The 14,445-nt window shown below is 46.7% G+C and overlaps 1 protein-coding gene across 1 annotated transcript in view; it reads right to left on the bottom strand.

The window, feature by feature from the left end:
• LOC128278708 (microtubule-actin cross-linking factor 1) overlaps window positions 1–14,445 on the bottom strand; it is a 96,433-nt gene that overhangs the window by 58,667 nt on the left and 23,321 nt on the right. The window lies entirely within an intron of this gene.

Genomic DNA, 14,445 nt, shown 5'->3' on the forward strand with positions numbered 1-14,445 from the left:
GATTTACGGCGTGAGACAGAACAACAGGTTGCACTCCACATTCGGTCCGCCCAAAACTCCGCAGTTTTTGCGTGAATCGCTCTTTTCGAATCCTGTTTCTAATGCATATTTTTGGAGTCCACCCTGAGTAGGCGTTCGGCAGAAAGGCATTCGCTCTAAAAACTCCACAGAACTCACACAAAATTACAGTGTGTGTGTCTGTGGGTGGGAGCCAGAACAAGCGACCAGCAGAAACCGGAACAAGCAGTGGGTGGACCCCAACAGCACATCAATTGACGGCGGCCGATTTGGTCGATCGCACACCCACAGTCCACCACCGCGATGCAGCGCGCGTGCTGTACAAGTTAGGCCATCGGTCGGAAGAGCCTTTCCAAAACCGCATTTAAATGCACCGTCGAGGCATTGATAATCAACACACGCGGCGTTTGATCGTCGATGGCAGTTCACAGTTCTAGGTGGCGTGTGGGCGAAACAGCTCCCGTTTAGTACAAGAGTTTAGTACAACGGCTACCGCCGGGGTGACCTTTGCGGAAGAGAGATGTCTTGAAGTGCAGTTCAATTCAAGAAAAGATGCAAATGGGAAATGGGGTTCCGGATCAAGTATTGATCTGGTTAAAGACCACCAACATGTTTCGGAACTAGATTTTAATTCATAAACCAATTATCCTCTAGCCCACTAAAAAGAACTCCCAAACACCGCGCGAGCAGTTGCTTGAGAAGGCAACCCACCAAGCTCGCAACAGTGTCTCCGGAATGTCCGGTCCGGACCCGTGTGGGAGTCGGATATAGCAGCGCAGCAACCCACTCGCGCTTGACGACATCCGCGAGCACGGCGACGCTTGCCTATTCGAGCGAGTCGCCGCCTAGTGTTAGCGGGGCGTCAGAGTCATTTTCGCCATTCTGCGCGACACCAATCAACCAGCACCGGAACTGGATATGGCGGCGGAACCACTGATTCGCTGAAGGGTGCTTGTGGGAGGTTCTGAGAGACCAAAACAGCACGCATTTCCCGCCCCAGCACCATCGATACGTTCTGCGTTCAGAACACCGACGCCTCGCACTGTGAGGACTGGGCTAATGCCCAATTAGGCCCGCTGTGGTTTGGCTCGGCGGCGTGTCGGTTTCTCTTCTTTGGCTTTAATCTAATTAGTACTCTGTTTAGAGTCTTCAGTAGGCATGGATATGGAGACCCCAAAGGTGCCACAGGATGGTTTACGAAGATGGTAGAAGGCACTAGGCACTAAGTAAACAGTTTACAAAATTGATGAAGGTCTTTGTGTCAACATTACGTTAAAAGCGTCAACAAAGCACTCATTTTGGTCGTTAACCATAAATTCGTCGCCACCACCTTCGGTTACAAAATTCCAAACTGAAGATATTGAGCCTCGAACTTGAGTTTGGAACTTTTGAATTTGTTCGTCATCGAAAGTAGTGATTAAAAAGGCGCAACTCTAATTAGGTCTCAATCTTCAGGCCCTATGCCCAGCGTCCCAAAAGCGTGTGGACCCCCAAAAACCGACACCACACTTCAAACCTGGAATCGTGCTGTTTATTTTGGTCTTTGTTTCCAAATGTCGCCGTTAAAAACAGCGATTCGCGCTTCACAACCGCGGATCCAGTCGGATTTTGAAACCCACTACACAGTGCTGGCGAATGATGAAGTGTTCCCCGAGGCGCGTCTTGAAGTGTGTGCTGGGCGCAATCGCACCCACCGGCCCCCCATCCTTAGAGGTGTGATGAAGAGAAGGTGTCAATAATGTGGGGCACCGCTACAACAACATCGGCAGCGGCATCAGCACCTCTTATCACCAAAAGCAGCGCGAGGTCTGGGCTGATGGATCTCCGCCCGCGATAACCACAAACAAACGAACACGGCAATTGCGTCAAATGTGGTCTGTGGTGGTCTAGCAAACCACACAATAGTCGGGCGTCGCCGGTGGGGTTCGCGCTCGCTCGCTTCCTTTGCATTGATTTCAGCGAGGTTCATTGTTTTCGGGATTTCGGGTCGTTTTTTGGACGAGAAAAAATGAAAGGTAAACACTATGGAGCGTGCTCATAAATGCACCATCTTCAGGCGCCCATGGACGCCAGACCAGTGTATCAACACGCCTTAATGGATGACACATTTTCGGGTGATCATAATCGGGGTGTAAATTAACCGCTCACGACGTCGTCCCTAATTTCGGGGTCAAAGCATCACTAGCCCTTATCGTTGTACGCTCTCTCTCTCGTTCAATCGTTCGTCCGCTCGCTGTCATCAGTGTAAACTGTCACGCTGTACTAAGATCCCATCGCTGTCTCACGATCCCCAAGAAGGTACGACGACGATGAAGCCACCAAACGCACACAGGGTGGCCGGGTCACCACTTGGCACTCTCTCGCTCCATTTGTTTCACTAAATTTTTTGACTAATCCACAACAGCAGAAAACACAATGAGACAGCGCCCCAGAAGGTATCGAATTTCTCCTGCCGGCCACCGACTTGTTCTCACAACTTTAGCACACCCAGCACAGCGAGAGGAACTGGAGAAACTGGAGCACTCCGGCGGCGGCGGGACAACAAATAACGCACAATTAGGCGTTCACTACGGCCGCCTTTCGCCATGGGAAACAATTCCGAGACGGCAGAACAATAGCGAATAGGATCGGGGAACGCAGCAGCGGATGAAAGTTTGACAGATCACACTCTTCCAAGGGAAATTTGGCATCGGGTCAGTGACGGGGCACGGGTCCTCAGCGGTTCCCGTGTGTTGGCACATCACAAATCCACTTCCAGCCAGAGTTCCAGAGTTGAGAACTATGGGTGCTATTTGACAATTGCTTTCGGGACACAGTTCACTCAATCGGGAGGCTTCACATTGTATTTGAACCACTACTAAGTGGATGCCAACCTTTTGTGGGGCTTTTTCGCGCACACAACACCCCCCCTAGTTGGGGTGGCTTTCCATTGACAAACGGCGATCGAACTAAAAACGAGTTTGTAAAACACAAACAACACACACGGAACAAATGGTGGAAAATTCGAAAAACACAAAAATCGAAAGGGAAAACGAAAAACACAAAGAATTGGAAGTGGAAAAGTCCGCGCGCGCGCGAGTCGACCGATGAACCGCTCGTGACGTTTGCTGGGAGTTGACTGTCTGACAGACCGCGACCCGACGACACTCTGCCGTGGCCGCCGTCTAACGAGAAGGCCCCCCTCATTGTTGCCATCTCGCTCTCGGCGAGATATAAAGAGGGTGCCCCGCGACACATCATGTCCAACGCCGCCGCACGCGGAACCACCTACAGCGCTGCGTGGTGTAACTAGTAACCCAACTGGGTCTCTCTCTCTCTCTCTCACGGTCCACGCTAGTCCACGCATTTTTCGCGCAATAATGCGCAGGGGGCCAAAGCCAGGAGCAAGTGACAGCCGCATTGGTGATCTACTTCTCTATCGGTTTCGTTCGTTTTTAAACTATGTTGCGTTCTTTTTCTAACTGGAGGAGCGTGGTTTTCCACCCGCGCGAGAGACTGTGAGACAGGGACAGAGAGAGAGAGAGATAAAACAGGGAACACCGCTCGGCGACGAACGGTTCTCGCATGATGAACCACAAACAGTCAAAAATCGGTTGACGGTACAGGTGATGTGGCCCCCGTGAACGATAAGTTACTAGAAGCTGATGACCGAAACGGAACGAAATGATTTTTGATCGTTACCTCATTACTTTGTTTTGCTCTCATAAATAATGGAAAATGCCGTCGGCAACCCTACACAGTGTTATCCGATTTTCTCTGCTGTTCTGCAGCAGCATGAGTAGAAAAAGTTAATGGAGTGTAAAAGAGCACCGCACGAATTTATCGCCCCAAGTTCGAATAATATGCGTGCACGTCGTACGAGGTTTGTTCAAAAAGTATCGCGACTTTTCAATTTCCGCGGGCTACGTATATCCGATTTTCGATGTTTTTGTGGCGTTGGATTGCTACACATGTCAGTGATTTTTTGGTGAAAAGTTGAACATTTTTGAAAAATCAGTCAATTTTTGACAATTTTTTTAGTGTGCACGTGTCTTGGCCCATCGTCGATTTTTGTCTCTTCCAAAAAATGGATGGCAAAGAATCTTTATCAAATTTTGTATGAAAAACGAAATTAAGTACTCGGACGCAATCGAAATGTTGATTGTGGCTTATGGTGAAGCTTTTAAGATCAAAAGCATTGCTTATCGGTGTTTCAAATTTTTCTCAGTAGGCCGAGAAGATGTGAACGTCGAAAAGCCTACTTTGATCGATTGCGAACAGTTTTGCTTGCAGTTTTCTTCGATTGCAGGGTCGTGTTTCATCAAGAGTTGTTGCCAAAGGGTAGAACGGTCAATAAGGAATATTACCTAAAAATTATGTGCAATTTGCGCGAAGCAATCCACCACAAACGTCTGGATTTGTGGAAAAACAAAAATTGGCTTTTGCAACACTGCTAACACATCGTTGTTTCTGCGCGAATTTTTGGCCAAAACAACTCTCTAGTGATGCCAAAGCCACTTTATTCCCCAGATCTGGCCCCCTGTGACTTTTCTAATTTTTTTTTTGGGTCCAAAACTTAAATTACCGCTTCGTGGTCAATTAGAGTTTTGGCGTACACAAAAATCGACGATGAGTCAAAACACGCTCAAGCAAAACAGCTGTCCAAAATTTACTGATTACTCAAAATGGCCGAAATTTCTACCATAAGTCACTGACAAGTGTAGCAACCTAACGCCATAAAAACTTTGAAAATCGGATATACGTAGTCCGCGGAAATTGAAAAGTCGCGATACTTTTTGAACAAACCTCGTATATTAGAGTTCAATGTTTTTCAATGAGTTGCGTAATAGTTGTTCATTGTGCGTTATAAGTGTAACAACGCGCCCTGTTTATTTCTATCTTGTAAACCACGTGCTAGGGTGGTTGCTCCAACGGTCAGGCGAGTGATTTCAGATAAAATATCGTACTCAGTCTTCTGTCTTATGTTCGGCTGATTTCGAAGAGTAGGTTCATTCTGCGAACTCAACCTGTCTTAGTGTTTTTAGTCTACTAATAAGTCTGTTGTATTTCAAAAGGTATTAAAAAAAAGAATTACTACTGATATGATTGATTGTACTGTAAACTTAAATTTTCAGTTTTCCCATGTTTTGAGATACACACTTATCCAGCGGCAGTACTCTGTCCGGGATGTTGTGTGCAGTACAGTGGAACCTCCCGAGAGACCGTAAAGAAAATTCGTGACACCATAGTTCCGTTCTGTTCTCTCACCCGTTACCATTCCTACCCCGCTACTGCATCGCGTCATCTACGCCCCGAACCCAATAGAGGATGGACGCTACCAGCGCCGCGATCACGATCACCGCGAACCAAAACCTCACTCTTGTTCTGTGGTGCTTATTTTTCGCCAGTTTTAGTACATGCCCAATTCCGGACGCCACACCGTTAAAGGCAGCCCGGTCCCTCCACCGAGTCGCTCATCCACTACTCTCCTTCTGACAGATCCCATCCGTTCACTCTAGAAGGGCCCTAGATCTTTAGGAACGACTTCGTGTCGTTCGTAGCACGTCACGAATCCGGAGAACTAGGCTTTCGGTGGCCACCAGACTGGCCAGGTCATGGTTTGGCGGCTTTACTACTGTCACCGACGCCGCCGTCGCCGCCGGAATGTTTTGACGTACAGACGTACCCTTCGAACAAACTGAATAATAAACGTCGATGCGTGTACGCAAAAAGATTTATGATCGATGTAAATAATACGAGCCTAACCGCGCCTGTGTGTGTGTGCGACCGTGTTTGTTAACCATCGCCGGATATGTACGCGGCCTACTAGATGTCACTACTTCAAAGTTGCGGTGCGGCCCTGCGCGGGACCCGTCTTCATCAGCAGCCTGTCCGAGTCCGAGATCCTGACCAAAAATGGTACGATCAAGTTCACACAGAGCGAGCGCGAGTGGATCTCGGTTACGTCACGGATCGAGATGCCCACGACAACGACGAACAGCAGCTGAACGCGACAGGTCTGCTCGACACGCGGCCTACTGTTTTCAAACGTCGATCGATGTCGCCCGTGCCGCGGGGGCCCAGGGTAACCAATAAGTGGCCCAAGAAGTCACCACGCGCGTAGGAGATGCCCGACGTGTGATAAGGCCACCAGCCAGCTAGCCAGCAGCCTGCCCCCGATCATTAGCGTGGGGTGCCGCCACCCTTCCACAACTGATGGTGGTGGTTTATGAAGATCGCGCGCCGTGCTGGTGCCGATGAAATAGGGCAAGGACAGCAAGCAAGGTTCCTTCGTAGGCGTACAGACTTTGTGAAGCCTGCCAAGAGAGCAGCAGTGCCTTTTTCAAGGGTGCGGCGCCTCTCGGCACTAGTTTATGGCTTGCCACGACCAAGGCAAGGTCTCATTACAGGGCGTGCTGTTGCTGCCCTTTGGACTAGTATGGTGTGTGCGCGAGCGCACATAATCTCGAACAACTACCTGGTGGACTCGGCGGACAATCAATCACGCGCATCCCATCTGGCGGGGCTGATGTTAAACAAACAAATAGGTGGGTTTAGGATAATTTCGAAGGGGCTTCATCGTGCCCAACACAGCGCATACTCACTTGGCCGGTTGCAAAACACTTCACCCTTCATCAACCAAACATCACACATCTTGCTTACCTGTAACGACACAAAGAAAATTTGGAGTTAATGTACAGCGACACACAGAATAGCAGAGAGAAGTGTGATAAAACAATAGAGAATATGGTGGGCTGTGGCCCGAAATTTTATGCATTCGCGTTATCCAATTTCAGCCAGCCAGCCAGGTGCCAGGTGGTTCAATATGCGTTTCTCTAAGAGTGCTTAAGGGGGTTATGCGATTACGATGCGATACATGCTGGCAGCCAGGGCGATGATGAACTCAAATTATAACGGTGACTGGTGACAGAATACAGTCTTCCATTTAGTGGCACACACAAATTACTGACACCATGTCGTTCAAGCCGCGATTAGATATGAGAAACATGGCTCTTATTCCGTCGGGACAATTAACTGTTTGTTGTTCTTCTTTAGACAGACATTAGTTCAAGAATTTCTAGAAATTGTAGACCTCACTCCGAATAGGAATCAATTTTAGTTCAGAAAAATTGAAATTCAAATTTATTTAAAATAAACTTTAAATTCTTATATCGTTGATTATTGAGCTGATAGCTTTTACAGAGCAAGGCTCTCTCGGTTGACTTTCTAATCAAACATTTACCAGGTTTATTGCATTTTTTTAATCAAATGAGACAGTACTTTTCGATCAACCCACGCAACCCTGTTCTCGTGATGATTCGATGAAAGGGAACTGAATTAAAACAAAGCGATCAACAATCGGGAAAGTGCTACATAAACGGTATAACGAATGAAATGCCGACTTCCGACTTCTGCTTCCGAGCTCTGGAAAAAGAAAGGCTGAACGAGACGAGCTCTGCTCGAGCTGATTAATATATTGCCCCGTTTCGCTCCCAAACAAAGCGCCCATTGTGGGAACCTTCCTTAACACGACCACACGACCACATCCGGTGTGGGTCTTTACTATTCTGACGGCATCTCGAACCCAGAAGACGCTGAAACCCGAATCCCCCATCACCCGAAGAGAGTCCACCGGCGGCATATGGCGACATAGCTCTTGAACCTTACCGTTAAGTTTCACGCTTCGTTTGGCCCCTCAAAAGCGAGAGAGAAAGAACTGCATAACCGCCAGCGAACCAAAGCATGTACCGGCGAAAAACGGGCATTAGTGGTGGTGGTGGTGTTGTGCGCAACAACACACGACAGTGACCAGCATCAGTGACGACTCCGGGGTTCCGGTTGGTGAATCGTCAGCTGGACGGACGTACAACTGTCAACGCGCAATGGAACGGAACCCCATATGCTGGCTAGTGGCGACTGTAAATTCCCCGGCTGAGGGTCCGAGCCACAACATCACTCTCACAAAACAAAACGGAGCCGCCAGCGAGCAGCAGAAAGTGGTGGCTTCTTTATATTCAAATTCAACGGAACATCGGTGGATCGGCTTACGTAAGAGAGACAGCAGAGCGGGGGAGGACACGAACTGTGTCCTCCGCGGAGGAGCGGCGGAGAACACGAACCCTGTGTTGAGATATCAAAAACGTGAGCCACACACGAACACAGGGCCTTGCTAAGACCGGAGGGATTAGATTTTGTCGCTTGAAAAGGATAAGAAATCCAACCGCCGTCGAAGCCGGGGTTGGAGCTGTTATCACTTCGCGCACGTTACACTGCAAAGGAATTGATCCCGGAGTCCCTATTTTTAGATAGCTTTCTGGGGGCATTTGATTTCATTTAGGCCCGGGTGGTCACATCAGAAGACTGACCGCAAGAAGCTATTGTTTTCATTTGAATTCTATCTTTTGTAAGCATCCGACATCATAAATATTACTCAGTGACTAAAATGTATTGATCAAGTACGAATAATTAATATTTCAAAAGCAATTTAGACCCATTTGGAATTAATTGGGCATTTTTAAGAACATATTTTCCGCTATTGAATGCCCTTAAATTTCAAATATTCAATTCTCTATAGAATATGGACAAAAGACTACAACGTTTATACCAAGAGACGAACCCTACCGTTATTGGCTTTTATGCCTGTTTTCCGCCGGGCCCAACAACCTACTGCCTAACGTGTCAAAACGAGTTCGTTACTGCACCGTCAATTCGTTACGGTAGGTCATAAGCGCATGTTTCGTTAAACCGATGTCTTGTCACTCGGCAATAGATCGACGAACTCAAAAAGGTGACTTTCTCGCACCGCAACAGTGTAGTGCAACAAAAATAGGAGAAGACAATTTAAAACAAGAAACTAAAGCCACGGCCGCCGTCGTCGGGTTGGGGTAGCTAATGGAATGGTGAAAGGTATCCCCAAAAACAAATGCCGAACGCCGACAAAAGACACAGCGTCCAATTAGCGGGGACCATTATCTGATTGGCGGGATTTTAAAGATAACGGTTGATGACGATTCCAAACCTGCGCTGATTCCAAACACAGCGAGCGCGCCGCCGTCACTTTGACATCCCTCAAATTGACGTTAATTTTTGCAAATTTTAACAAAAAAAGGAAACGACGAATTAGGTATTTAATATTTTGCACAAACAAACCATACAAGGAGAGAGAAACAAATCCCTTCGCTCGATGGCAGCTGTTGGTTTTTAAATTAATCTAACATAGTTTAAGCAGAAATCGATTCTTAATCAGTATGCTTTACATGCGTAATTCTAATCGGCGGCGGCCAAACCCATGTTTCAGCGGTTCTAGTCGAGTTTTTCACATCGCCCTGGGGCAATTTGTAGACATCAAATTGCGCTCACTTCTTTCGGCTCACAGTAACGACGGTGAACGACGAGGTAATTGGAGTCATGTAAATACCATATAGCGTACCGCACGTCGGATCAATGCTAATCAGCGCACCACAACTATGCAAGGATATCATTACATCGGTTGCATGGCGGAGTCGGCAAACTACAAAAAGCTCGCACAGGCTGCTCTCTCTCACTCTGATCGGTACCATCTCAGAGCCTCAGGCAGCAGAGGGCGCAGCATAGCACTTCGCGAACCGCGCGTGCGCTGCTATGTTAATCGATTTTATGCAAACCAGTGCCTTCCTTCCTGGTTTCTCGCTGCGTTCGGTCTCAACAAAAAAAAAGGTGTTTAAAGGCTTAAGTAAAGGCTTAAAAGTTACGTCATTTGATTTTATTCACCGTGAGAGTCATCGTCACAAGGTAAGTCGTAGGCATCGTATCGTCAGCGGCTTCATCGCTGACCGACAAACGGTAGCTGCATAAACGTGGTCTGTAGGCTTAAGTTTAAGTTGTCTGGCATCGTAAACAATTTAAGAAACCATTTCAAAGTGGCGATCTATTCGAAACAGCAACACATTAATTCAAGCCAAACGGCAAGATATGATTTGCACTGATGGGTAGCCCCATGGCGGCAATCGCAACGCTGTGTAGCGCCATACAAGGCAAATATCCCTGTCTGTTTGAATGATTTAATTGCAAAGACCCGACTTATCAGGACATTGCGCAGGGTGCGCTTTTAATAAGTTGCGTATGAATAAAGTAGAACGACAGGCCGACTAGCCATCGTTGGAGCCATCGATTGCAAAACAATCGCAGTAAATTGCGATGGAGCGACGGATCGCGACCCTATATATTATACATTCACCGGAGAGCTACAAGCGAACCGAGTAGAATAAATATTTGTTCAAGCGAAACCCGAATCGATATTACCTACTAAGGTAACGCAGTGATGATCGACACGCATGGTGGCCAAGAATCTGGGGGTCATGTCGGATTTGCAAATAATATGGCAAACCAACCCGGAGTAGCCTTCAAGTGCGCATTGCATGCCTTACGATGTTTTAAAATATGCTAATCCCCGAGACAGTACCAACATTCTAACGATTGATTTCAGCCCACGGACAGCCATCAAAGACATATCCGCTAGAGTGTAGTCCCTTAAAAAGCTTAAGGATTAAGCATGGAATGTTATGCTATCGATACATTTAAGGTTGTCACTGTGCTCAGGATTTATCATTAATATAAGAGTTGAATTTCAAGCGACTTGAATTTGACTTCACATGAGCGAGAATGCTATGCCAAAATTAAACAAATTACGTAACTAACTTTGAGATTGAACTTAAATTAAAAAAAATGGCCAGCTCGCCGATTGGACACCAAGATTAATGCATAAAATTGCAAGGGTCATACTAAAACGAAACCACGAAAAAGATTTATCAATCCGCCAGGCATGAGATTAGCCAAGACACTCTAAGTAAACCGGGCACAGCCGGGACACACTGTATCATTTTCTATTACCGTTGTTTGCCACTAGGGGGCGCCACAATCCACGATTCCCAAGTAAAAAGGGGAAACAAAACGTAACCTATTTGTGTTTGCTCTACACGCCGACAATTGCGCGGCTTAGGCTCACGTAGGTGCATCTAATGTGCAATTCGTCACGAACTGAAACGTGCACGGTTCACGTGACGCTTCTCGAGCTTATCGACCCTGGTAAGGGCAGGGCGCAGGCAATGTGGTGAATCGAATGGAAATATTGATTAAAGTTTTGCAATGCCACTCTCTCGTTGGCGGCTCCGAGACACCGAGTCAGCTTTGTGAGGTTATTTATGGCGCAGGTCGTGGCCGCGTCACAGCAGCGGCGGTGACAGAACAGCGGTGAATTGCTAAGTGCTGGGAGTGTGCGTTGGTTGAACGGACACAGTAGTAATAAACCGCGCGCACTCGGTCAGGCGTAGGTCTTTTTGCCTTCCCTTCGCGACTGCGGCGACTCAACAACCCAACTAGTAAAGTAAGTCGCCTCCTGGTGGGCGCACACACATGCTGGTGCTATCAAGCGTTGGGGCCAGAGGATTCGCTTTCGTCGCGTCGTTAAAACAACAAAGGGCTACGATCCGATCCCAACACGGCCCTGCCTGCAGTGGCAGTTATGGCACATCGTATAACGCCGGATGATGGTGTGAATTGACTTGAACTTAATCGCATGAAAAAAGCGCCGCAGAAGGCACTGGCTCTGGCATTCCTACAATTTTACGACAGTTCCAGCTCCATGACAACTGCATCAACATGATCATCGTCAACAGGCCGGTTCGTTGACAAATTTTGTGGCCCACGAAATAAGGGTCTAGGCGGTTGTCAAGTAATTGCTAAGGACAATAAAATATCTTAGCACTAAAGTGGGACACAAAGGAACGATAAAAAGCTATCAACGGTTTCGTATTATTTCATTAATGATGAGCAAGGCATACAAAAATCTTGTGCATCAATCAGAAAGGTTCCAGTTTGGAAAGTATATCAACAACGTGTGTTGAGCATAAATTCTCCGAAACAAGATCAATGTCTATACTATCTATTCGATTGTAAGCCTAATATTAGACATAAAATTTAAACGATTTTGCTTTAACCGACCAAATCACGGCCATATCATGAGCCAAAAAGATCCTGAAACCCTTATCTTGCGCACGTGCAATCTGAGAACTCTCATAAACCGATAAATTGATCCGTTGTGTCAAAGCACCCTCGTCGTCATCAATCGCCAGCCATTCTCGAAATAGTAAATCTAATAATTCAATTACGCAAATCAGTCCCTTCGGTTAAACGCTAAAGTTATAGCCATTGCACGGGATCGCGATCGATTCCTGATCGAGTGACGACTATTGTTTCGCACAATCTCCGATCAATCAATTAGTGACCGACGGTGCGTGGCCATCGATAGATCGGGTGCAAATTCGTGTTTCGAGTCGTTCGAGAATTGCGAATACATTGGGTAAATGTAACCAAGAGAAACTGCGTCTGAGCATTATTTATGATACGATTCCGCCCAGGTCCGCCTCTGCTCTGCTCTTACATCTCACGCAATCCATTTTCGAACCAATTTACGAGCTATAAAAAATATCACACCGTCCAAAGCGCGCGCGACCACTCGCAGCGGTGGCAATGTAGAAAATTCATTCATAAAAATAAAGGTGATCAAGTTTCGCGAGGACCTCTACGCTACAACACACCTACTACTCTGGCTGGAGCGAGTGGTCTATCGATTAGTGGCTCGATGTCGCGCGGCGGCGTCAATGAAAACAGATGGTGTTTGTACCGGTTGGTGTATTTTCAGCCATTATCGTGTGGGTGCTATGAAGGTGAACGCGCGGGGAGCGTAAAAATGGAGCGCAAAACCAAGACCCCGGCAACCAAATCACCAACCTACACACCACGCAACCCACCACGAATGTCCGATCACAACACCCTCGCAACCGGATGCCGCGTTCGGTGTGGACATTTTTCGAACGCTACGTAAGCTTTTGCGTAAAAATAACCCAGCTCTAGAGCCTATTCTTTTCGTGAACAAAGAACTTCCAGTGCAGGTAGGCGACGAACCTCTCCACCAGACGGATTGCAAGTCACTAAATTCTCGCTCGTTAGGCGCCACGAGTTGCAAAAACAAACTAATTGTTGATTATCGGTACATTCGAAGTAAACGTAATGAACAACGGAATAATCGAGCTGCTATACCTATTTTGTTGCGGATAATTTCTCTTGGGAGCATGATTGATGTGATAATAAATAGAAACATTGAACATTGAGCACTGTATAAAAACGGGGTGGTTACATCGGCGATAATGGGAACCAGGAAGCACACAAGCCCGCTAAGTGCAACTAAGCGTTTTGCCTATCCATAGCGCCATTAAAAACACAGTAACGAATCAAAAACGAATTTAAACAACAAACAATGGGTGCGTTAAAGAAACTGTCATATCATGCACAACGGAGCGCGGCAGGTAACAATTGACGAGGTGATTGATCATGTAGACCATAAGAATTAATTATACAAAATTTATCGCCCAACGTATGAAATCCATCTGTCACGGGGGCACAGCAACCAACACGGCGGCGCGCGGTCGATTTATACTTGATTGCTCCCACGTGTTCAGATCGGTTAAATAGAATAACAGTTTACAGGGGATTATCGGTAGTGCCCGGTTTTTTGCAACTCACCAGAGCACTCACATAAATGTGTTCATTAGCGAATATCCGCTGCTCACGACCATAGGCCGGACATCGAGAGCTCGAAAGGACGTCGACTACGTCCACAAAGTTGGTACAACGTGTCGCTCTATTTGTAAACCACTCTGAACTGGATTTGTGACTTAAAAAATTAACTGGTTCACTGTATCTCTCTCTTGAATCAAAGTTATCGTATCCGTAACTATTATCCAGTATCGGTCAAGGGTCAGCACGGTTAAGAAGTTGTCCAAGTTTCGAGCGCACAAACGGGTTGAAAAATCCTTGGAAATACCACCTACTCAAATCAATCTCCCTCAAAAACCAAGCAACCAAAACGCGGGCGTGTGGGTAGTTTCTGCTACTAACCAACCGACCAAAACCGCGGAGACTCGCCGTCGAATCTAAATCCGTCGTTAGCTGGGCTTTAGTTATAGTGCCACCGGGGGGGAAGTAAAGTTTACGTTTTGGGGCAACATCTAAATCAAATCGCCCCAGGCCACAGCGAGGACGGCTTCGAAATGTTTAATCTCGCCTTATTTGGCACAGCCATAAATTGAAAGATAACATATTGGTGCAGAGCAGAAAAATCATGGTCAAGGTCCCCGAAGATAGCGATATAGTACGAAAATGGGGATCGCACATAAAATGTGACCGATGCTTGATTTACATACAAACATTTTCCAATTTTTATGTGCGTTACCATTTTTTTGTGAAGCTAACGATCATAAAACATAACAAATGGCAATGATGAACTTCTGCCAATCGAGCCGAAAGATTTTTAACATTGATTTATTAACATGTCGGTTAATATGATGCTTCATTTGTTGCTTTGCATGAAAAACAAAAACAAAAAAGGGCGAACGAATGATTGGCGCAAAT

This window comes from Anopheles cruzii, chromosome 2 (genome assembly GCF_943734635.1).
Source record: "Anopheles cruzii chromosome 2, idAnoCruzAS_RS32_06, whole genome shotgun sequence".
Classification (NCBI taxonomy): domain Eukaryota; kingdom Metazoa; phylum Arthropoda; class Insecta; order Diptera; family Culicidae; genus Anopheles; species Anopheles cruzii.